The following is a 24,530-nucleotide window of genomic DNA, read 5'->3' as shown; positions in this document are numbered from 1 at the left end:
GCAACTGGCAGATGAAGTTCCTAAACTACTATCCATCATATTTGAGAAGTCGTGGGAGTCTGGTGAAGTTCCCACTGCCTGGAAAAGGGGAAACATAACTCCCATTTTTAAAAAGTGAAAAAAGGAAGAGCTGGGGAACTACAGGCCAGTCAGTCTCCCCTGTGTGCCCGGCACGATCATAGAGCAGATCCTCCTGGAAACTATGCTAAGACACATCGAAAATAAGGAGGTGATTGGTGACAGCCAACATGGTTTCACTAAGGGCAAATCATGCCTGACAAATTTGGTGGCCTTCTATGAGGGGGTTACAGCATTGGTGGATAAGGGAAGAGCAACTGACATCATCTACCTGGACCTGTGCAAAGCATTTGACACTGTCCCACACGACATCCTCATGTCTAAATTGGAGAGACATAGATCTGACAGATGGACCACTTGGTGGATAAAGAATTGGCTGGATGGTCGCACTCAGAGTTGCTGTCAATGGCTCGATGTCCAAGCGGAGACCAGTGATGAGTGGTGTTCCTCAGGGGTCGGTATTGGGACTGGAACTGTTTTAACATCTTTGTCAGTGACATGGAAGCAAGATTGAGTGCACTGTCAGCAAGTTTGCTGACGACACCAAGCTGTGTGGTGCAGTTGACACACTGGAGGGAAGGGATGCCATCCAGAGGGACCTTGACAGGCTTGAGAGGTAGGCCCATGTGAAGCTCGTGAAGTTCAACAAAGCCAAATGCAAGGTCCTGCACATGAGTCAGGGCAATCCTAAGCACAAATACAGGCTGGGCAGAGAATGGATTGAGAGCAGCCCTGAGGAGAAGGACTTGGGGGTGTTGGTTGATGAGAAGCTCAACATGACCCAGCAATGTGTGCTTGCAGCCCAGAAAGCCAACCATATCCTGGGCTGCATCAAAAGAAGTGTGACCAGCCAGTCAAGGAAGGTGATTCTGCCCCTCTACTCTGCTCTTGCGGGACCCCACCTGGAGTACTGTGTTCAGCTCTGGGGCCCCCAACATAAGAAGGACATGAACTTGTTGGAGTGGGTCCAGAGGAGGGCCATGAAGATGATCAGAGGGCTGGAGCACCTCTCCTATGAAGACAGGCTGAGAGAGTTGGGGTTGTTCAGCCTGGAGAAGAGACGGTTCCAGGGACACCTTATAGCAGCCTTCTAGTACCTGAAGGAGGCCTACAAGAAAGCTGGAGAGGGACTTTTTACAAGAGCATGCAGTGATAGGGCAAGGGGTAATGGCTTTAAACTGACAGAGGATAGATTTAGATTAGATACAAGGAAGAAATTCTTCACTATGAGGGTGGTAAGGCACTGGAACAGGTTGCCCAGAGAAGTTGTGGATGCCGTATTGCTGGAAGTGTTCAAGGCCAGGCTGGATGGGGCTTTGAGCAACCTGGTCTAGTGGAAGGTGTCCCTGCCCATGGCAGGGGGGTTGGAACTAAATGATCTTTAAGGTCCCTTCGAACCCAAACCATTCTATGATTCTATGATTCCATGAATGGACAAAGCACATTGTTTGTAGCTGTGCTGCATTGAGTTCAACCTCAAGCCAGGCTGCTCTTAGCCAGTGGATTCAAATACCATAATTGATTGAGAGCTCTTCCTGTGCCAAAACAATAATGAGGTAAAAAGGGATTTGGATGTTCTTCCCCTTTCACTCTCATCCAGACTCTAGAGAAACAGTCAGCTTCATTACACATGCATGCAATCAGGTATTTTTGAAATAACAGTACACAAAGACGATGGAAATTGTGAAACAAATTCTGTTCTTAGATACACTGGCAATAGTCACATGTCAACTACATCGAAATTTTGGCCCCTGCAATTTAAGAGAACTTTCATCTTCTACTGGTAAATAAAGGTTATGTCTGATAATCTACATAAAGTGACTGTTACCTGATACATCACTCCATATGGCTGTTTTCTTAGTGACACAGTCCAAGACGGGTGAAATGTAAATGAGTGAGTCCATTTTATTTTAATATTCAGCCTGTCATTTTTTGTTTCTTAGGAATTAGCATGATGTAGTTATGTTTGGATCACTGTGATGAATGCTGATACTCAAAATTTGCAGTAAGTTAGCTTAAAATGGCTTATTAATTGATTTAATTCAATACCTGGATACTTCTATATGAATGGTCTCACTTATTTAAGCCTTGCTTGGTTCAGTTTAATTATGCCTCTTAGAGATTCAGCTTACTGATAAGCGTAGTTTGCCACCCCACACAGCTTTCCACTGTCTTTAAATGCCATATTGAAAAACCATGACATTAAGAGTACTTCAACTGGGGTTCTTTTTTGTTTGTATTCTGCCCAGCAACCCATAAAGTCCTATGCTTTTCTCAAAAGCAAAATGAAGACTAGAATCTCTTTTTCTGCCTTTTGTGCTCTATTTATGAAAAAACAGATTTTCTCATAATTAAGTGACACTACAACAGTGGAGCCTAAACCAAGCTGCTACCGTGATTCACAGCAAAAAAAAAGTAGGGGCTTGCAACACAGCTGTTGTACTCCATAAAAACAGTCTGGTACACAGCCCACAATCAGCTCTCATGCTTGCACAGTCAAGGATGTGCAAGCCCACGTTTGACCTTAGTTTAGTGGCAGGCTACTAGTACCTACTAGTTAGGTACTCAGGTGGCACAGGGCAGTTGTTAAAGCCCTTGAGCATCTCTGGAAGGGAATCAAACCAGGTGACCCAAAGGTACTACACAGAGTGCTGGTGGTCTTCCTGGAACAATAGCCTCCTCCCAGAGACCAGCTTTTGTTCTTTAACTTCCCCCACTAGTTTATTCCTCAAAAGCTTCTCTATGTAGAAGAGCCTTAAGCAGCTCTTCAGCTTCAGAGAAAAGGATGTCAGCTATCCTCAAATCCAGCAGTGATCTCTCCATCAAAACCTGTTTAACACAAGGTTTATGCATGGGCCACATAGGTCTATTGTTAGCAAAATGCTTTGGTACCAGTAGCAGAGTGGTTACCTTCTTTTTCATAAATGCAACCACAGAAAAATCACATTCAGCTTAATTAAACAGGAAGATTTTTTCCTTTTCTCAAGAATTAAAGGGGTTTCAAATATGGTGGCAAAACCAGACTTTTCTAGATCTCAGAACAAATGAAGCCAAGTCCTTGGAGACAACTATTCTTGGAATCCCCAAAAAAGATATTAAGGAAAAAAAGATGTAGGCAATTCTCTGCTAAGAGACCAGAGGTCAGATCTGATAGAGCAAATGGACAATTTTCATTCTTTCTCAAAAAATAAGGGGGACAATCTCTTCAGGATTCTTCAAAAGATTTTTGCAAGAACTAACCTCGGAAACAGAATGGTAATTAGTATCCCTCTTCTCAAGCATCTGTTTTTCTTTCCCAGGTAGCGTATTTTTAAGCACAGTATTGATTGCCTTTGATTTAATGCAAGTTTTCCTGTGACTACTGTGACTACTCACCTGTAACGATGAAGATTTTTACTCTGCAAATGCAAATAAGCAGCAACATCATTTTAGAGCAGTAGGTACCAAACCATACGGTGACTTGTACCTGGAATTTAACAGTTCAGAAGTTAAAAGAAAAAAAATATTATTTATTCTTAACAAAATCAAATATAAATACTCCTTTTATTATACCTACTTTTTTAATCCCTCCCTCGCCTTTCATACTAATAAAAGCTGTAGGTATCTAAACTGGGCAGCTGATGGAGACACAAAGTACATTCAGAACCAAGTTACAGAGGTAAATATCAACCATATTTCATTTGACTCTGTGTGAAAAAAACACCTAGTTTGCCTGTCCCAAGCAACCATTTGTGTTTCTTTTAGAGCACAAAACACTTCGCGTTTTGTCAAAACTGGTGCCCCTAACAGAAAGAAATGAGTGTTACTCACTGAGCATGATTTCTAATACAGTTCATCTGTCACTGTATCAAATTTGTATCACAATGAAAAATGAGTGGCATAGATTAGTTTTGCACTGGAGACTTTTCGCTAGCTATTTCGTTCCTGTGCTCTGCAAATGCTTATAATTAAATGACAGCCACAAGAAATTACTTAACATTAGGCTCGCACAACACAGAGTTCCTGAGAAAGGCCAGAACAGCAGATACTCCCATTTCAGGCTTCTTTTGCTTCTCAATGAACAGTGACAAGAGTCAGTTATTGCACAAGTACCCTTTATTTAATGAATCCAGACTCTGCTTCAGTCTGTCCTGACATGAGGCATCCAGCCATTGCAAGGCTGTGTAGCACAGAGAAAGGTGATACAGGAGGTTGGATGCTATCGCTGTGCCAGCTTGTTAGCGCAACGATACTCTACAGCTGAAATACAGGCGATAAAAGATCATGTCCACCTTCTGCCCCTTCTGGCAAAGATCCTTATGAGACTAGGTCCTGTTCATTTTCTGTTTAGCTGACTTGCTGTTACACATTTAGCAAGCAGAACAAAGGAACAACAATTTAAAGCCTTGGTTGATATTTTAGAAAGGTCTTTTACTCGGTTGGTTTGGTCCCCCGTCCTGTCCATGTGTCGCCTCCCCTGCCCCCGAATAGCACTCCCTTTCTGCCTCTGCCATTCAGTTTCTCCATCTCTTTAATGCCAGCCACAGAGTAAGAAAGGAGTATAACAGAGAGATCTGGAAGTTCCTACAAACCAAACCCTTTTGCTAAATCTGTCTCTGCATTCCCAATTTCTATGAGTACATGGTGAGATCAACATGAGAACAAAGAGGTGCCTAGAAAACACAAGGTTACTTCACAGGCTCTAAGTCAGCTTTTCCATTATTTTCTTTCTCTTTGTGTGAAAGAGTTCAATGAACCTAAAAGAGCATTAGAAATTTTAAGAAGTGCTTAAAAAAAACGCAGTAGTGTAGGGGCAGAAATCGGAACTCTGCGTAATGGATGCAAAAATATTTTAACACTGGAGCTGGTGACATGGACTTACTTTTTATTCCACAACTTTGGAGGTGGCAAAGTATTACTTTGCTTTCTTCCCTTACGATCTCCCATGTGTCGTACATATTCATGGTACTCTTCCAGTGGTGAGGTTGCAGTGACAATATGGACAGCAGCCCTTGCCTGCAACAGAAAGTGAGCTTTTATTTATACCATGAATATCCTGTGCCACTTAAAGATGCCAAGTTGTTTGGTTGTGTGGGTTTTTTTGTTTTGTTTTGTTTTGTTTTTTTAAGGGATATGTGTTTTAGAAAACATGCTTGCTTGCTCAAAATGCTAAGCAACTTCATAGTGTCTCACAGGGAGGAAATATAACTAACAGTTAACTTTTAAAACGTGACAACTGGCACATGAGTAGCAACAGTGCCTCACGCAGTATAATTGCTGGTATTTCAAAAGGTGACTGTGTAAGTGTGAATGTCTATAAGGCACCCTGCTCTCTGCATGCTCTTTGAAAGTTGCTGTGGTTTTGTGTGACTTTTTTTTTTTTACAGAGAAGATAAAAGCTGAAAAGCAACAGTTTGACTGTAAAGCAGAGCTTGGCAGGCAATTTAGCTTACCAGTGACAAAACTGTGGTCTCTTTAGTGTCTCATATCAGATAAGAGCAAAGAAAACATGGAGATGAATTCTGAGAATTATAAAAACCTAATGCTAAAATCCTGCAGCTCTTTCTTTGTGAAAACACAGCTGTACAAGAGAGAAGCAGACAATGAACTTCTACTGAATTATTTTTTTTACTGAAATTTCCTCAAGCAATGTATCTAGATTATCCATTGTCACCTCAAACACAAGTTCATAGGATCACAGGTTAACCCAGGTTGGAAGGAACCTAAGGAGATCATTCGGCCCAACCTCCCGCTAAAGTGGAGGCAGATATGAACATGGAGGTTTTAAAAAACAAATAAACAAAACCAATTGGGAGATATCTTAAACACCACTCACAACTAGAAAGCAGCCTCCTTTCATCAAGCTTTTGAAAACAATTACATCTTAATTTTCTTTTTTCCTTTTTTAAATACAAGGGTGTTTATGTAAAGATGACAGAACATGAAGCTTTCCCATCATCCAGTACCCAGCTGTCATGGTTTGACCCAGCAGGCAGCTAAACACCACACAGCCATTCACTCACACCCCCCTCAGTGGGATGGGGGAAAAGAACTGGAAAAAAGGTAAAACTTGTGGGTTAAGATAAAGACAGTTTAATAGGACAGAAAAGGAAGGGAAAATAATAACAACAATAAAAATATACAAGACAAGTGATGCACAACGCAATTGCTCACCACCTGCTGACTGATGCCCAGCCAGCCCCTGAGCAGCAGCTGCGCCCCCCCAGCCAACTTTCTGCAGTTTTTTGTTCAGCATGACATCATATGGTATGCAATACCCCTTTGGCCAGTTTGGGTCAGCTGTCCTGGTTGTGTCTCCTCGCAGCTTCGTGTGCACCTCCAGCCTCCTCACTGGCAGGGAAGTATGAGAAGCTGAAAAGTCCTTGACTTAGTGTAAGCACTGCTCAGCAACAACTAAAACATCAGTGTGGTATCAACATTATTCTCATCCTAAATCCAAAACACAGCACTATACCAGCTACTAGGAAGAAAATTAACTCTATCCCAGCCAAATCCAGGAAGAAGGCAAGGAAAGAAAAACCTCTCTTGGTAAATAGATACATTAGCACATACAAGAGAGGACACATGGTGACAATGGAAATGCCGACATCTGACTTGTACCAGTTAACTCCAGGGAAAACAGGTAAAAAACTGCTATTGCCTTCAACAGTTATGGGTTTACCATATGGAATTACAATGATGTAAGCCCAGACTCAGTGAGTTTATAATCAATCTTTTAAATCTAATCGAGAGAGGGGTTGTGGAGAGGTAGTGTTGACCAGTAATTATAGTTTAATTGAGACAGTATTATGAGCAAGAAGTAGCAGAATAACTCAGAAAAAAACCATTTCTCTCCCAACCCAAACCTCCCTCAAACTAAAATCTTTACTTGCAGGTCTGACTTTGTTTGACATGCTGTTGTTCACATGTAGCAAACTTGACTTTAAGCCCAGGAGAGCTTAAGAGCTCCCCGAAAAGAGTGTGGCTCAACAACAGAGCAATAAAAAGCTAAGAAAGTCCACATCATGTGCTGAGCTCTGAACCAAATGTCTACTCAGGGAGTGAGCTAATGCACAACGTGATGAAGTAGGAAGTTGCTAATGACAGACAAGCTCCAAATTGAATTGTTACTGGGGATTTTCAGGTGCCTATCAGATGAAAAAATAATTGCAAAGGAAAATATAAGCAAACATCAGAAAAAAAGACTATTCTTATGGCCTATGATGTGGAACAGTCTCCCTAGCGAAGAGCATTTGCTTCATCTTGAGTCACTTTTCCAAAGCTTTGTTAAATCAGTTGTAAATACACCTCCTAAAAACCAGAATTGCATTGGCAGGGGGAAAGACATGGTGATCCAAAGGGTCTCTTCTATCTCTAATTACCATGACCTCAGCTGGACATGCCCAAAAACTTTGAGAGAAGAATGTGTGTTAACACATGAGGACATGGGCCCCTGGGGAGATGAATGCATAATTGCTCTAGCAAAGAAACATTATCTAACTAGTCAGGAATGAAAAGATATTGTATACAGAGCCAGTATCGGTCCAGTTGGGCAATTTATTATTTTTTTTTTTAATTACCATCAGCAGTCTCCCAATGTAGTCCAGGTGATTGATTTCAACTAGGTTTTCTATCCCAGTTAGCAATGAACCTCCCAAATTTCAAATATTCTTTGAAGTTCAGATTAACAGTTTAATCCAGCAGTATTTTACAATAAACATTTAAAAATTTGTATTGTTACCAGATAAGCAAAAGTTTGTTTTGGGAAGAAATTGCAGTAACTTTCACATATTCTCTTCACTGAGTACACCTGCCCTCAAAAAAAAAAAAAACAAAAACCCCACAAAAATCAATGATTGAGTAATAATTAGGGCTGATTGAACTCCTATTGTTACCACTAAATCAAAAAGAAATTTTCAAGCAGCATTATAAGTATTTATATGCTGTCTGCTGGAAAGTTTTTAGCTGCAAAAAAAGCTTTTGGAAAAAAATATTTCCATTTTTGCTTAGTTTTCAAATAATAAAGACTTTTTTTTTAAATATAAAATTGTTACCAAAGGTTTTCAGCAACATTATATGTAAGTTTTTTTGTTTACAGCTTTCTAGTCAACAGGCACATAAAAACATCATAAGAGATGAAAAAAAACCAACAACAAATTTCAAACCACATCCATTAAACATTTCCTGAAAGGGAAAAGGAATTACTGACATTTTTATTGTTTTATTTTTAATAAGAAGAAAGCACAACTGCTTTGTTTCAATAGCAAGTTCTGAGGACTTGTCAGAACAAGCATTACTAAGTACTAAAGTGGTGATAGTTAACTGCAATTAGATTCAGCGCTCCTACCTGAAGAGCTTATTGTATAACCAATGTAAACCTACACGGTTAAACCAAATAAAAGGATTAACAAAAATCAGCACGGGAGCATATAACTATGTCAGACTGTAGGCATACTGCATCACTGGCTTTTAGTATCAAAGGCCCGGGAACGGTATCAAGAATGGAGTTATTGAGAAAGGTGAGGAGGCCTCTGTGGCCTCAGCTTGACCTGGAGCAGCAACAGAATGCCCTCTAAGTCTGAAATCAGGGAAAGATTTTGTAGTTTTAAGGTCTTTCCCACCCCAAAACCTGCCCACCACCATCAAGGTAGCATTCAGCCCTAAAACTTGCTGAGACAGAGGACTGGAAAAGCACATACCTGGGGACATAAGCCTCTGGCTCTGGGTATCAGCTTTGTCAGTGCTGGAGATAAATTTCTGAAGAGAACAGAATTTACAGTTTGGGATTTTTCTGGTGTTAAAACGTTAAGGGAAAAGACTCCTGCGTGGTGCTCCACAGTGATATGACTCTTTTTTAGTCACTAATAACATTCAAATTGCCTTAAAAGCTCTGATGGGAAAAGGCTACATTTAAAAGAAAGATCAGGGTATGAACTTCTACCCAATCTCCGAGGGAGGTGGAGATTTTTTATTACCATCATCATCATTACTTTGTTATTGTCTTGAGATTAGCCTTAACAACAAGAGCTATTTTTGAAACCGAAACATGAGTGAAAAACGCTTGGGTAGAGAGCCAAGGTTTCCTAGGGCACTGTTCCTTAGCTAGGTTTTTAAACAATTCTAGAAAACACTTCAAAATTTTTTTTTTTTAAACTTTTTTTTTTTTAAAGAAGCAATATACACTGTTAGCTGCAGCGAAACATTCCTCGATAAGGCTGAACTGCAGCTGAGGGGAGATGCACATTTGCAGCTGAACGCAAGCAGGGCACCCCCAGCTCCAGCACCAGGAGGTGCCCGCCTCTGGCACCCTGCAGAGGCAGCACAGCCCTGCCAGGAGCACCTTGTTTCTGTGCCTCAGGACACTCCTCACCCTCCAGGTGAGGGAAAGGGCTGCAGTCAGAGACCTACCCAACCATGCTCTTTTAAGGTCACTAACTACTTTGCAGTGCCTCTAATCCCAGATATGCAGCCCAAGTAGGAGTGCAATAGGTGGAACAAATTGCTCCTTTCCTCTCTTTTTCTTAAGAGACCCTTGACAACTCTGTTTGGGAGCTTATGCTTTACATTGGCCAGCCTATACCCACTAAAAGCATGTTTTGTGTTTTTTTTTTTTTTTTTAAAGTCGCCATACGTTTATATGCTGCAGAGACTTTCTGTGTATACTCATATGTAAGTAGTCTAAAAATCACCATACACATCCATATGCTCCCTACAGACTGGGTTTCCACACAAGCAATGCTCTTATAAAATGTAGCTAGACTGTGTTTCTTAAAAATATCAAACTGATTAGACTGCACAGGATAGACACATACCAGCAAGGTATTTAAGTATGTACCCCACCTTTAACTCATTGAAAACAGCACGTATGCAACTGAATATGCATTTACTCATCTTGCTAAATTAGGAACTGTCAGATTTGCAAGAAACTGCTACAAAATAAATCAGGAACTTATTGTTCTGTTTTCTCAACTGGGAATGCGTAGTTAAAGTTTGGAATGGCAGTTTAATGAATGTAAGAAGAAATAAATGTTTTTCTGTGCCATTATGAAAATTATCATGGTTTAAAAAAATACAATTGATATTTTTTTCCGAGATAGTTAAGGAAATAAGAGTTTTTCCTATTAGCAGAATGTGATTTTTAGAGTGTTATTCTCTATACGCAGAGGAAATAGTGGGCACCTGCTCCCAGAAATTTAACATAGCTTGTGTCCTCAATTAAGAAAATTAAGTGCATATTGGATTAAACACCTCGTTGCATAGGGATCCTGCCAGGCCTACAAATGTCTTCATGTCTACGGTATTATCATTCAAGAACTGCCTTGACAGTTTGGCAATGAATTCCTAAAAAGGGATTTTTTTTTTCTTCTTCTCAAAACTGAATTCCTTAAAAAAACTAAAATAAAAATACACACATGGGCATCTGCCCGACTGCATATTGGAAATAAATTATGAATTTTCACATTGCAAAGCACAAATTCAACCTGTGTTTTGGAAGCTGGGGTTTTATGCATTGCCCTTCACATGCCGCTGGTCTCCTCTGCACCTGTTTCATACTGTACATATTTGGAATTTTTCTGTATTCTTTATCATTTCAAAGACAGGAACATAAACATCTCTGCTTTTCCTGAGATGACTGACTCTGTGTGTGTGTGTATGCATCACAAACTTCCTAGACTCAAGTGCTGTTTTCTCTTGCCAGACACCCTGTGGGTCTTCCTGAACAGCAGGCACTTTTTCAATAGCAACTTGGAGTTACTGAGGGAGAATAGAAGGTCATTTTCTAAGACAGGATGCCAAGAGGACAGGAATTGAATGGTGCTGGCTGGCCACGAGACGCCATGCAAATCAAGAATGCAGTGTGGTCCCCAGGGAAATAGTTCATGAGCCTGGGGTATATGATAAACCTGCAACTAAAGCCTTCTTAGGCAACTGCGATAACAATGTGTCACATTCCAGAGGAGTCAAAAACAAAGGTTGCAAAAGTCCTTGCAAAGCAGCACTCCCTTAGACATCTGCGCTTTCAAGGAAACAAAAAGATTTGGCAAGCTTTGTCACTTCTGGCTATTTTCTGAAAACAAAACAGAACAGTTTAGGGTTAGTCCCTCTCAAAACCCCTAAGTAAGTGACAGCAGAAAGTAGTTGTAAGAATCTTTAACCTTTAACAGGTTAAAAAATTAAATATGCATGTGCAGCCACAATAAATGAAAATAAATAAATGCCACAACAAGGAGGTGGCAAACTGTTATTTCCATAATATACCACAAATAACTATTTATCTGAATGTAGAGTCAACCACAAGTTAGGAAGATTAAATCCATCTTTAAATTGGCTTTCTTACCCTTTTCATTTAGGCATCGTACTACTTTCATAGATAAGTAGTCACTTCATTGCTGCTCATAAATTGAGCATAAACAGTGCGAGATACTTACTTGTACTTCTATTGTTTGCCATTGTTCAGTGACTAGGCTGTGCAAACAAACAGATCATAAAATGACTGCAGCGAGTATTTGTTATTCGCTATTAATTATTGATGCTGGCTGACTGGCCAAGTCCCACAGGCTGTGGGAGAGCAGGGGAAGGAATGGCAGACAGAACAAAACACCCTTGACTAAGGTGACAGATAAAATTCCACCATGCAGTTATAAAATATGTGATGCAGCACAAGATTTCACAGGAGAAGCACAACTCAGTGTCCTTCTGAGACCTGAGGAAGGAAAGATCAAGAGTGCCCCAGAATTCAGAAGGCAACTACATTGCACTTTTGTGAATCAGATCAAGCTTACTATCTCACCCTGCTTTCAACCTTGAGGTTTGCTGCTTCTCTTTCAGATCTGAGGCACCCAAGAGCTCATTTGCTGCTTTCTTCCAGCTATGCCTGCCAACAGCAGTACAAGCAACACAGATCTTCATGGTGTTGCTTTGTAAAAATTCTTTGATGTCATCAAAGATCACATCTTCTTAGCAGGGTACCAGAGTGCACCTCACAACACACCACTTCAACAACAGGATAAAGGCCTTCGTGCCGAGGCCTAAAGCTGGAGATGATTAGCTGAATTGTAACAAAACAAAACAAAACAAAAAAAAAAAGCAGAGAATAAGAGCAGAAAACATAGTTTGGAAAAAAGCACCCAAATTATTCCATTCCAGGTAGGAAAGCTGTATACCAAAAAAAGAAAGTGCCGGGAAGACTGCCAAGACAACAGCTGAGCTATCTGTATCAAGGCCATCTCTTTCACAGGGACACCCAAGAATTAGTAGAGCTGTTAAGTAAGGCTAAGGTAGGCACTTGCCCCCTTATTTCTCAAAAGGTATCCAGAATTTATGCCCAGGTGAGTACGAAACACACATCCACAGCAGAAAACAGCTACAAAGAGACCCTCTAGAAAACAATCTGCTGTGCAAGGGTAACACCATATGGCCAGAAAACCATCAAGGTTCAAATACAGGTAGGTGTCCTGTACAATAACTTCAATTTCTGGCACTGTTTCTTAATGCATCTCTTTGCCTGGCTCTCCGTATTGCTGTTTCTGCAGTGCTCTATTTCCAACTCCAATTGCATGACATCCTTGCACAGACCTCAGAGGGCACTGTTTAGACCACCATATTTTAAAAAATAAAGAATAACAAGTTACTAGTCTTTCTCCTCTTGCAAGAACTGAAAATTATCCTCGAGCAAGCCAGCAGCTTCTAATTAAGAATACAGAAAGTGTCGACCTGATCAGAGAAAGTGCTAAAAAGCTATTTAACAAGTGCAATTTGCCCGCAAAACTGTCTCCTGAAGAAAAACCCAAAGGTTGCCGTTAATTTTACTTTCTGTTTTCAGAAGTACGTTTAAGACAATCAGCCCTTTGCTCCACTGGTAATCCACATACTGACAAAGCTTTCCCCTTCTCCTCTGCCCCCCATCTGTGCTTCTGAAGAAACACAGAGCCATAGAAATGGAGAAAAGTTGTAATGTCACTCATTCACTTCCATAGACTGTTCCTTCCCTTCCTCCCAAATAAAGTCTGTTCACAGTAGTATGTCCACTCTGGATAGACAGAAAAAAGCTGTCCATCCAATGGACAGTTAAGAGCACTATGTGGCTTGGAAAGTCAGGACATTTTGTTGTTTCCATTACTAGAGAAAATGCAGTCCTTGTGAGTACCTGAGCTGTACAAGAATCACTGGTCTCCTTTCCTCCATCCCATGTCCACTCCACAACTCCTGGGCAGTGGGCTGGTTTTCCACCAAAGTTCAAATCTCCAGATGATTCTCTCAGAGCCTCACACACACGCACACCAGAGATGAGTATGAATCCTGGGTTGGGATTTGCAGCCTGAGTTTTCCCCAGCATTCAGAGTTGCTCTCATTTAATTTTCCAGTTCAGACTTACCTCCAGAGATTAATAAATTTGGGAAAAACAAGAATACCATATTACAACAGTGATATTAAGCCTGCAAACAAATAAAAGATTAATTTGCTATGCAGATACTGCTTATAGCTGAATGTATGTATTCATCACAAATCTATTATAGACCTGACTCTTGGTTTCTACTTCCTCATACTCAAAAAACCTCCTACACAATTATTTCCTATATGATTCTTTCCTTCCTACCCACCCCAGCCACTGCCCTTCCTGGTGGCGTGCCAGTTTTGTTACTGTTCAAAGGTGAAAACCAAAATCTATCCCAGGAACTTGCTCTGGCAAAACTTAATCCAAAATGATTAATTTAAGGAGAGTGAAACAGCCCAGGGTGGGTAGCCCTGATGTGGCACAGAAAGCCGCATGCATTGCCCTTCTTTCCACTTGCTTTACAGTGATAGAGCTGCCAGTCCTGTGAGTACACATTCAAGAAAGTTAAAAATACACACTTACACTTATGATTAACTTCCAAACAAGTAATAATAAGGTTGCCACGAGGATGCTGTGGGGTTTGAGAATAAAAAGAGGGGTGAGCCATTCAGTCACAAACGGAAGCAATGCTTCTCTCCTACATAGCCTCAACACACAGCTAAAGATTTTCTCCATTTATACAATTTATGAAACAATTTGACTAGGCATCTGTAAAGGCACCTACAAAAGGAAGCTGAATAATGAAGCTGTGAATATTTGTACCAACTGGAGATATGCCCCCCCCCCCGCCCCCCGGATCATTGGTATTTCACTATTGAAATTTCACACTTCCCTTTTCAGCTTACAATATGAACACCCTGGTGCTTTGTTTTATTATACATTTTTTCTAAGAAACTAAGCAGCCACTATATGGAAGCGAATTAGCCTTCATTCAAAACATGTTTTGCAAAAGGTTTGACTTCATTCAGTGCCAACCAGAAGACAGACAGTGATCTTATTTATGAGGGCTGGATCTATTGTCTAGGTTTAATTAGCTAATTATTAGACTTCCCATTTCTGTTATTGCAGATCCTTAATTCTTTTCCTAACATAATGTGCTTTAAAAATGTTTTCCAAAGAAAGCAGAAGGCATTTCTACTCGTCCTAATTGTTCAGGAAATTAAAACATGCCAAACTTTTTTCAGCTAATTAGCTTGAAACACCTTGTTTCTCACTGCCAGAACTGACCTGTAACATCTTTCTCCCCCCCCCCCCCCCCCCCCAAATCACCAGCTGCTCATTTGCTTCCTTTCACCATCCTACATCACTCAGCAACTTTTTCCACAGGACATTTCCTCTCACCAGTTGTTCATTTGCCCATAAGAAAACATATCCTAATGGATGCACTGAGCTTTTTTCCTCTCCAGACATCAACATCGCGTACTGCTGTTGATAGCAGAAGTCACTTCTGGAGGAACAGAAGGTGCTGCTTCTCATAGGCGAAGGGGAGTAGGGGTGTGCCACCACACTGCAGGCAGAGGTAGGCAGGGTGCTGAACAACTATTATTTCATTCTCACTGGATTCTTTAAATATTGTGATCGGGGCGGGGGGGGGAAGGTGAAAAGTTTTAAGACTTTGTCATCACTGCTTTAGCCAGTAATTAATGTGATCAAACACTTTTTGGAAGTCACCTGGGTCTCTAGATATTTCTGTCAGCACCATATAGGACCCATCGATTAAGTCTTCCACATGCTGACACACAAATTTTAGAGGCCGCTTTTAACAGCACTTGCCTACACATAACCTAGGTTAACCATTCCCACCTAACTGTGTATATGGACCCTCTTACTTCAGAATTAATTACTTTTTCACCTTGATTTCATATTATGGAAAACATCCATAGGAAGCCAGGCCCTACATATCTTACCTTGCAAGCCTCTCTGCTTTTTTTGAGATTGCGCCTGTCCGTATGCAATTTGTTTATGTAGCCATTGCACCTGGTACGTTTTATCCTTCATCAGAGCCTGAACTGCTGTCACAAGAGTAACGAAATAAAACTAAATTGACCCCTTCTTCTGACATTGGATCAATGCACCCACAAAGTGTGCAGCAACAAAGAATTATGGGTGAAATGCATTTACTAATGTATGGTTTGCTTTTACTGCTGCTTCAGCGAAACATGGAGTGCTTACTCAAAAAGTCAGTGGCATGAAACATCTATCCAAAGTTTTTCTATGAAAATAAATCACAGCATGTTTAAAATAACAGTAATTCTCCTGAAGGGCTTACAAATACTATTCAGTACTGAGACAGGGAACACTCTCTACCAATAAATCACAGATGCCACAGAAAACAGCAATAGGACTTCTTCATATTCCCCTTCCCTACCCCTTCAGCCCTTCTCTCGTGATACCACTGCCCTGGGAAAGTGATGAATGCTTACAGGAAGAAAATTGTTCTATTGCCAAGCCCATTCAATACACATCATTTTTCAAAACATGCTAATAGCTTGTTATGGTGGCATTTGCAATATGAACAGTCATCTGCAAAGGATGAAATCATTAATATATTTCAAGTTACATCCTGGATCATTGAAAAGTTTTGAAGTGGCACAAATGTCTGGGTTTTTTTTGTTGTTGTTGTTTGTTTTTCTTTTTAAGTGTCTTTTGGCTTGGGAAAAACGTACCAGAGATTCTAGGATACGCAGCTTATCAAAAGTAAATTTAAAGCACCGTATATTCACTAACTAAAACTATTGTAGTGCTCATCTAGCTAAGGAACATTGTTAATTTAAGCTATTATTCTAGAATTGCTGTTTTCTAAAATAACCCCAGGTCTCAGAATAAAAGATGAGACTACACCAATACATCTTTTCCCCTTTCTCCACTCTAGCTGCAACACAAGGTCCTCATGGCAGAAAAGCAAATAAACAATATCCTGTAAAGTGGACACCCTTGCAAAAATCGTGTGTATCTTCAGCTTCAATTTCCCTACTGCTCCCTAGCAGATTGCCTTTCCTAGAGCAGCAGGGAACAAAGAGGAGAGAGTTTATTATTGTATGCCCATATGATTCCCCTTGGTCCTAAAAACTAAGAATCACGTTCTCTGTACTGATGTCCTTTTGTCTGGCGTAAGTAAGTTATCACATTTCTCTTATATAGCTAAAAGGAGTCATAAATAAATTCAGTCAGACAACTACTACATGTCCTTAGAGCACCTGGAAAAAGATTCCCATGCGTAGGGAGCAAAAAATAGTTTTGCCTGCCCCTAGTATAATCATGTTTTTTTCTTTTCATTCATACTTTTCATAGAGTTTATTTTAAAAAGTTATTTTTAGGCTGCTTAATTTCTGTCTCAAGCTGCATGAAGGGCAAGTTCTCTTTTCCATAGCCCATTTAAGGAATCCAGTCAACAAGGTGCAGCCATAAGCAAATCATGGAGAAGAGGAATATTTGACAGTGCTTATGCGTAACACCATATTTGTAACATCAACTGTCCCAGGCAGTTCAAGACAAATAATTTTGGATATTTTGGGGCAAGCTCTATTGGAACGGGGGGAGGAAGGGGCAATGATGCAGGGACATGCAAAAGCAGCTGTAATTTCATATCAGAACATAAATCAAACCATTAAAAAATGTCATCTTAATTAAAAAATGGGAAGTCAGAGAGAGACATCCTGCAGGAATTAAAAGCTATTTGAAAGAAAATTATCCTCACTGAAAAAGGATTATATATTCAGCATAGGTGCCAACACACATACGGCATGAATATGACTTCGCAGACTGCTGAAATTTAGAAGCCCTTAAAAACCTGTTAAGAGCAATTGAATAGTATTGTGTGTGTTGCTGGACTGGTACACACCAGGAATTACTCCTTCACTCCAGCTTGCGTTATCCTAGTAAGTAAATGTATGTATGAGACAGGGCATACCTAGAGGATTTTTGCTTTATATCAAAATACCTCAGCTGACTACAGTAATGAAAAAATACATCCCATATTTTTACTTAATCTCATACTCACTGTAAAGAGTGGGTTAGAGGCAGTCACGGGAACAAGAAGGGAGCAGGGACCAGTGCAGGCAGGTAACAGCCTTTCAGAAGAGTGCTGCTGCAAAAACCATGTCAAGAATCTGTGAATGAGAAGGCAATAGAGTAGTACCTATTAGTGAACTGAAAGTATTGAGAAGCAAGCTAGCCTTAAAGCTCTTCACCCCTAAAGCTTAGGTCAGACTTTTAGGACACACTATCACTCCCTGGGCTGTTTATACAAAAGCAGAGACCATGCAAGCGCTGGGGAGATTCAAAACTAATACCAAGTTCACTTTTTTGCAGAGCTCTTTTTCACTATGGACTAGCAATAAATGTTATGACTCTCCACTCCATCCCACCAAATTGTGCATGCTTTCGTGTTCTTGAGCTCTCAGCCTTTATTTTTATATAACCATATAAGCCAAGCAATTCAACCATGCCCCTACTGAATCACATATTTGTGAAACTGAGCCTGGAAGGGAAATTTCCTGACAACTATAGAAGAGAAGCTGGAAAGATAAATTGATATAGCCTGGTCATGATCCATCTGTTATTCAGAGGAAGTAATTGGGCAGATAGTTTTACAATCGCTAATACTTTCACACAGGTGCAGCACCATCTGCTTCTGCTCTTTTTGGCACAGGGCTAGTAGATGTTCAGTCCAAAGTCCTTAATTTAGGTATAGGGTGAAATTAGTACGTTGAACTTTTATGAGCCAAGGTAGACCAGCGTCAAACACTTGGAGCAAGATCAGCAGAAGAGAAGACTGAAGAAGCCTAATACTAGGCTGTACCTTGCAGACATTTGGTTTAATATTTGTAATGGACACTTTATCTAACAGCATATGTACTCTTTAAAGCCTCAGATGCACATTTTTACAGTTCGGTAGGGTTCACTGTTTACCTAACACTGAGACTTCACTAAAGGATATCATCCCCTTCTCTCACGTGGACATCCAAAGTCAGGGGCAACTATCTCTTGATCAGCCATAGCTACATATTTTCATACTGAGCACAGCGCTGATGGGTACTGGGTTTTCAGAGGGGGTATGCTGGACTGTTTGGTCTCAGAAGATGGCTATCAGTACTCAGTCCTTCTGCAATTCCAGAACTCAGTCTGACCCTTAGGTACTGACTTGTTTTGCAACAGGTCAGACTATTTAGATTTGTTTGTTTTGTTTTTAAATGAAGGCATTATTTCTTCAAAACTCACAGCTCTACAAGTTTCAGGTTCAAAATCGGAACCATTTGAACTTACTCAATGAGTCTTCTACCACTTCTAAGTCAGTATTTTGACAGCAGAAACAATGGCCCATCATGCAATCTCTGGCATTTAATAAATGCTTGCTTTACTCTCCATTTAAGTATTGGAGTAATAAATCTCTCCCTTACAGTTTATTTAAAGTACCTTTCAAACACATGATCCACATACTACATTGTACGCGCTCAGAAGCCTCTCAGCAAAGGCAACAACATTCAACTATTGTATTGCAAACTTACTAGAAAACTCACCCCTCAAACCTATGGTAAAAGGCAGAATAATGCTGTTATTGGCGTTGTTGAAAGTTTACAACAGGAACTCACCATTTATTTTTTCAACTGGAAGTTTCCACAGGATATCTCAAAGCTTAGATTTAACAGTTTTCACTCTGTTGAAATAATTAGTTGGATGACTTCAGTAAGCAGAAGCACTCCAAAGACTGTTTAGCCTGGTTGAAAATAAACCAAAAAACCCACACCTTTTAAATTCAAAAATGTGAAGTCTTTGTTATATTATTAACCTACTTGAAACCTGTACTCAGAAGCTGACAAAGTTAAACATAAAGGAATGACTATCTTACTGATCCAAAAAGGAGTTCACTTGAAGTGCAAAGGACCACCAAAGGCTGAAGTCCTTCCTCCCCCCCATTTCATTGCAGGATGACACACTATTATAAAATAAATAAAAGTAGCATGGACAAACTTGTCTGCTGTATTTGTTAATACTATACCATAAGCATACTTCTCAATCAAGATATAAATTGTCAGATACAGAAGACAATATAAATGCTGTTATTTCTATTGTGATAGTCACAAAAAGTTTCAATAAAGACTGGGATTTCACATTAAAAAAAATGGTTTGAAGAAAAGCCCCTTCTGCATTCAGTCACCTAGCATTCATCTTTCTGTTCCAAAATAGGGTTGAATTTTCCTTTTTTTTTTTTTATGTATACATAAAGAAAATATATTCTACAACACTGCACCCTCAAATCACCATGTTTGTCTGAAACCAATCTGCCAAAAGGATCACCCAGTCTGGAAAATACTGAGCAGAAAAATGATGATCATCAAGTCCAAGTCGCACTAACTGAATGGTTCAAACATCTCTTTTTTTAAGTGGCCTTCTAGGAGGCGGAGTCAGGCTTGAAGTCATAAATCTTAAATACGAAACTGAGGGGCTCAGCCCCAGGCATATGCAATCACTGGATTATGTGACTGTTTAGGCAGACAAGTGAAAGTATGGGGTTTCTTTTAATGCTTATACCAGGAATTTCAGGCACTTTTCTTCTCCACTGTAACAGCTGGTGGAGTTGAAGTTCACTACAGGACGGTTTGGAATCTTTCCCGTGGGAGATGAGGTCCTGCAAAATAGCTCTACTTCCAGTGGGAACTGGCAAGTTTCTCTCACAGTTGACTGAGATTTTAATGTAATTTTGACTGATCTGGTTGCTTTGAGGCTGACCTTCCTTAGACCTGCCAGTCAAGGCATTAGTTGACCAGGATCCTCTTTGTCTGCAAAGAAATTACCCTGACTGCCAAACTCGTGGGTAGTCCATTGCAAAGATTAAAATGCAAGACTGTCTTGGCACTGAAGTGTTTCTTCCTCAAGTATCTTCTGTCCGAAACAGGAATCTCAAAGTTCTGGAGGTGGAAGGAATGAGGTGTACAAGTCTAAGTCACATAACACACACCCCCCCCCCCCAACCAATCATAGAATACCAAGTTGGAAGGGACCTCAAGGATCATCTGGTCCAACCTTTCTAGGCAAAAATTTGCACAGTCTAGACGAGATAGCCCAGCACCATGTCCAGCTGAGTCTTAAACGTGTTCAGTATAGCGGAGTCAACCACTTCCCTGGGGAGATTATTCCAAAGGTTGACTGTTCTCATTATGAAAAATTTACCTCTCGTGTCCAATCGGAACCTCCCTGGGAGTAACTTGTACCCGTTACCCCTTGTCCTCACCATGTGACTCCTTGTAAAAAGGGAGTCTCCATCTTCTTTGTAGCTCCCCTTTAAGTACTGGGACATGGTCATGAGATCACCTCTAAGCCTCCTTTTCTCAAGGCTGAACAAGCCCAGCTCTCTCAGCCTATCCCCATACGGCAGGCTTCCCAGACCCTTGATCACCTTGGTGGCCCTTCTCTGGACCCCCTCCAGCCTGTCCACATCTTTTTTGTATAACGGGGACCAGAACTGTACACAGTATTCCAGGTGTGGCCTGACAAGCGCTGAGCAGAGAGGGATAATGACTTCTTTGTCTCTGCTGGTGATGCCCTTAACCACACAACACCACCCCGCCACACACACACTGTGTTTTTCATTTTTTTGTTTGTTTGTTTTGTTTTGTTTTCCCTCAACCTAATGGACAATCTGTTTAACATAGCAATAGTGATTAGTTTGTGTTGTCTACAGAATGGCAGAAAAGCAGGATAACATTGAAAAGGGGTTTCTTTATTACGATAGGATGCAATAACAAGCTGAAGGGCCATTAGGTCAATTCTGTTTCCCCATCCTAGAGCTAGGGAGAGGAAAACTACAAAAAAAAAAAAAAATCTTTGGTACATCAGTTACTCTGGAAGACATGTCTAGCCAGAGATGCCAACTTGGTAAAGTTGGGTACATAAGACTCAAGAAGGGTATTTGTTAAAACAAAAATGTTCAAAGAACAGTAGAAGGAAGTAGTCAGAGCTATAGCTTGGAAATTTCTTTTTAGTTCCTAGACTTTTTTCTTTTTGTTCACAATATTTTCTTGTGCAGAAAGATGACCAGTGATACATACTCAAACCAGAAGAACTAGAAATTGAGCTTTGTTCACATTTTAATACCTCCAAAATCTGCTTTGGAAACATGTGTCGTATTTAGGAGTAGAGGAACCTGACCAATTAGAAAGCCAAAGAGGACTTCACTTTCCAAAACACACAACAACCTTTAATGCAATGGCCACGCACTGACAGAGGTGAGTCTAAGTTTGGCTAGCAAGTCTGAGTCCTGACTTGCATTAGCAAATACAGAAGACAAACCCATCATATTTAGTAAATTCCTGAAAAATTCCCAGTTTGTCACTGGATGCCTCTAAAAGGTGCCAAGTTAGAGCTTCACTACATGGAAAGAAAGAAGGTGTACCAAAGAAATCACCCACTGTAGCAAGTCAAATAGAAGTAAAGTCTCAAGGAGAGATTCCCTTCTGTCCCAATTTGTTGCCCCCTCTCACTTTCACTGTTTCCTTACTGCCTGTCACCAGGGAATAGTTTTTGCCCTGGATTCCCAAACCAACACACTATCACTGTACTCCCTTATTAAAAAAAAAATTTCTTCTGCGAGTCACAAAGAGTAATTTAACATTTAAGTGTTCCAGGTCTGGATTTTCTCATCTGGTCCTGTAGTTTTTATTTTTACTTTTAGAAGTATTTGTGTTATATATCACAATGTTAAAGACACTACCAGCCATAAATAAATAATGCCTTGAGAACCGGACATCGTAAGCAAAGATAAAGTTGAGAGGAAAAAGATGAGGATGAATAGTTTCAGTCTGCCCTAAGCCTTTAAATGCTAAGACTTTTTACCTTTGCAGACATAAAATTCAGAAGCAGCATTAAAACAGGATTATTGCTTTGGTGGTTATCTAGCAGTGCAGTGTAGGAGGAAAGGGGGAGAAAAGGGAGAAAAAGAAAGCACGCACAGGCCAAGATCACCACCTAGTGACAGAACTTTTGCTTTGCAGGTGGTTTACTTAAATATTAGGCATGTTACTGTGCCAGAGAAAAAAAATATCCAATCCTTTTACAGTAATAATCCTCTAATGTAAGGATTATATATTCCTTCGGATTAGGAAAAAATTCAGACCATATGATCTGGTGCAGTGCGGTACTTAATACTTTGTTGGTTCTTTTTGTTTGCTTGTTTTAAAAGCAATCAAGAAAAATATTTTCTTGAATTTGTGGAAGATTAATTTGGCAAAGCACCTGTTCTAATATTCCCTAAACTAACAATTTAGATAATAAGTTAAATACTACTTGAACCTGAACAGTTTTAAAATGAATTAATTTGGCATTACTCAACAGAGGCAGGAGTTTTGTGAACTGGTGGAACCCTGAGAAACAGAGAATAAGAGCTCTATGAAAGAGGACGCATTGCTCCTGCATGAGGGCAACAGCCCTGGATGTGTACATCCATGCAGCACCTGACCCTGAAGGAGTGCTGGGTGATGGATGAAGATTCCCTAGAATCTGTCTTTAATTCTTCCAGCAGACTACATTATTCTTTTCTTCCGTATCTCACTACTTACTTCCCCTCCCCAGACAGCACTGCCATCATTCAAAATGGTAAACTTGAGGCATGACCTTTGATGTGGATATCTACATTTTTAAGTTCAGAATAATAAATCTCTCCTACAGAGAGGACAAGCAATTTGAAAACCAGCCTTTCAGATGAAGCTCATACCATCTACCCTCTTGTTATCACAGTATCATTTCCCCCCAGCCCTTAAAGATACACCTTTCCTTGCTCCTTCCCTTTCACACACTACAAAGATCCTTGCCACAACCCAGTGCATCCTAGTCTTGGCCATCCCATCCCTTGCTCTGCTTCTCCATCCCAGCTAAGTTCCATGCTTTTGTTTTGAAGGTACTCCGTAGCTTGTGCCACTCAAGCCATCTGATACGCTGTCAAGGTATTTTCACCCAGATCCAATGGGCCCGTCACATCACTATCCAGCATTAACTTCTCAAACACTATTATGCTTTATCCCTAATCACTCAAGTTACTTAGCTTTGTGATAACAGGATTAACTATGGCTTTAAAAGTTAAACTCTATCATTTTAGCACGCGAAACAACGCTGTCTGTTACCCTGTACTTCCCACCCTGTCTTTAGATGACTGTTTTCTATTGCCTTACACTTAGTCAGAGCCTGTTTGGGGTAGGTCCTGTGCACGCACGCTAGCACGACAGGGGAACAGTCAGAGACTAAAGCTCCAGGCTACCCGCTCATAGGAACAGGGCTGCACGCCTCTCCCAGGGAGCGGCTGAACAAAAAAAGTGAAGCAATGGCTCATGCTGAATCCTTAGTGGACAACAAATAACATCTAATTGCTACAATGAGGGAGGGTACTAGGAATTGTACGAAAAGCAGAAGCTACTCCCAGTAAGGCATGCATTAGCTGCAACTGCTACAGCACTGAAGAGAGAACAAATAGGGCAGGCATTAGAACCACTGGGTTTTTAAGATAGCCTTTTTTTTAAAAAAAAAAAAAAAAAAATAGCACCAGGGACAGTTTAGAGAGCTCTGAAGTAAAACACAACCACAGTGCAAAGGTACTGCTCAGCTGACAGGCGCTGTGCAAAGGGATAGCTTCATCTGGTTTTGGGATAATTGTGTTGAAATATGCTACGTGTTAAATAGGAAACTATGTTCAGACAACTGGTTACTCTGGCTCCCCTTCTACTGATAAAACTTTAAGCTGCTATTTTACAACAATATTTTCATTCAGCTTTTAACAATTTAAAAGAAAACCCTGCTGCTGCCAATATCTATCATGCCTGGAATGTCAGTAATCAGTGTTGTTCTATAATCTGTCAACACAGCTGGGCTGTTATGTACCATAATTAATTTCAACAAAAGGAACATATTTGAAATAAAAATTAGGTCTTCATGCTCTCTGAATACTTTGAACATGCATCCTATTTTACAGTTGACCAAGCTCCACCTACACTATACTGCCGTGCCCAAGCTTAGTAGAAATACTTAAAACAGAGAGAAATAACAGGTATTATTTTTAAAGGAAAGGGTAACCCCCCCCCCCATTATTTACACAAGTTAGTTACAGCCAGTATTAGATGTTCAACTAAACATAAACATACATATAAAATTC

At 40.3% G+C, this 24,530-nt stretch overlaps 1 protein-coding gene across 2 annotated transcripts in view; it reads right to left on the bottom strand.

Annotated features, from left to right (window-relative positions):
* Window positions 1-24,530, bottom strand: part of TMEM170B (transmembrane protein 170B) — a 64,762-nt gene that overhangs the window by 15,286 nt on the left and 24,946 nt on the right. For both annotated transcript variants that reach the window (XR_015706034.1, XR_015706035.1), the window contains exons 2-5: window positions 18,985-19,109; window positions 17,394-17,502; window positions 4,940-5,073; window positions 3,454-3,544 (exon numbers count right to left, since the gene is read on the bottom strand). The gene's annotated coding sequence lies outside the window, so the exon portion shown is untranslated. The remainder of the gene's footprint in view (window positions 1-3,453; window positions 3,545-4,939; window positions 5,074-17,393; window positions 17,503-18,984; window positions 19,110-24,530) is intronic.

The sequence above is a fragment of the Nipponia nippon genome, unplaced genomic scaffold (genome assembly GCF_047370975.1).
Source record: "Nipponia nippon isolate SJK-2023a ecotype South Korea unplaced genomic scaffold, ASM4737097v1 scaffold_1, whole genome shotgun sequence".
Lineage (NCBI taxonomy): Eukaryota > Metazoa > Chordata > Aves > Pelecaniformes > Threskiornithidae > Nipponia > Nipponia nippon.
This window is presented reverse-complemented; position numbering and strand designations above follow the sequence as displayed.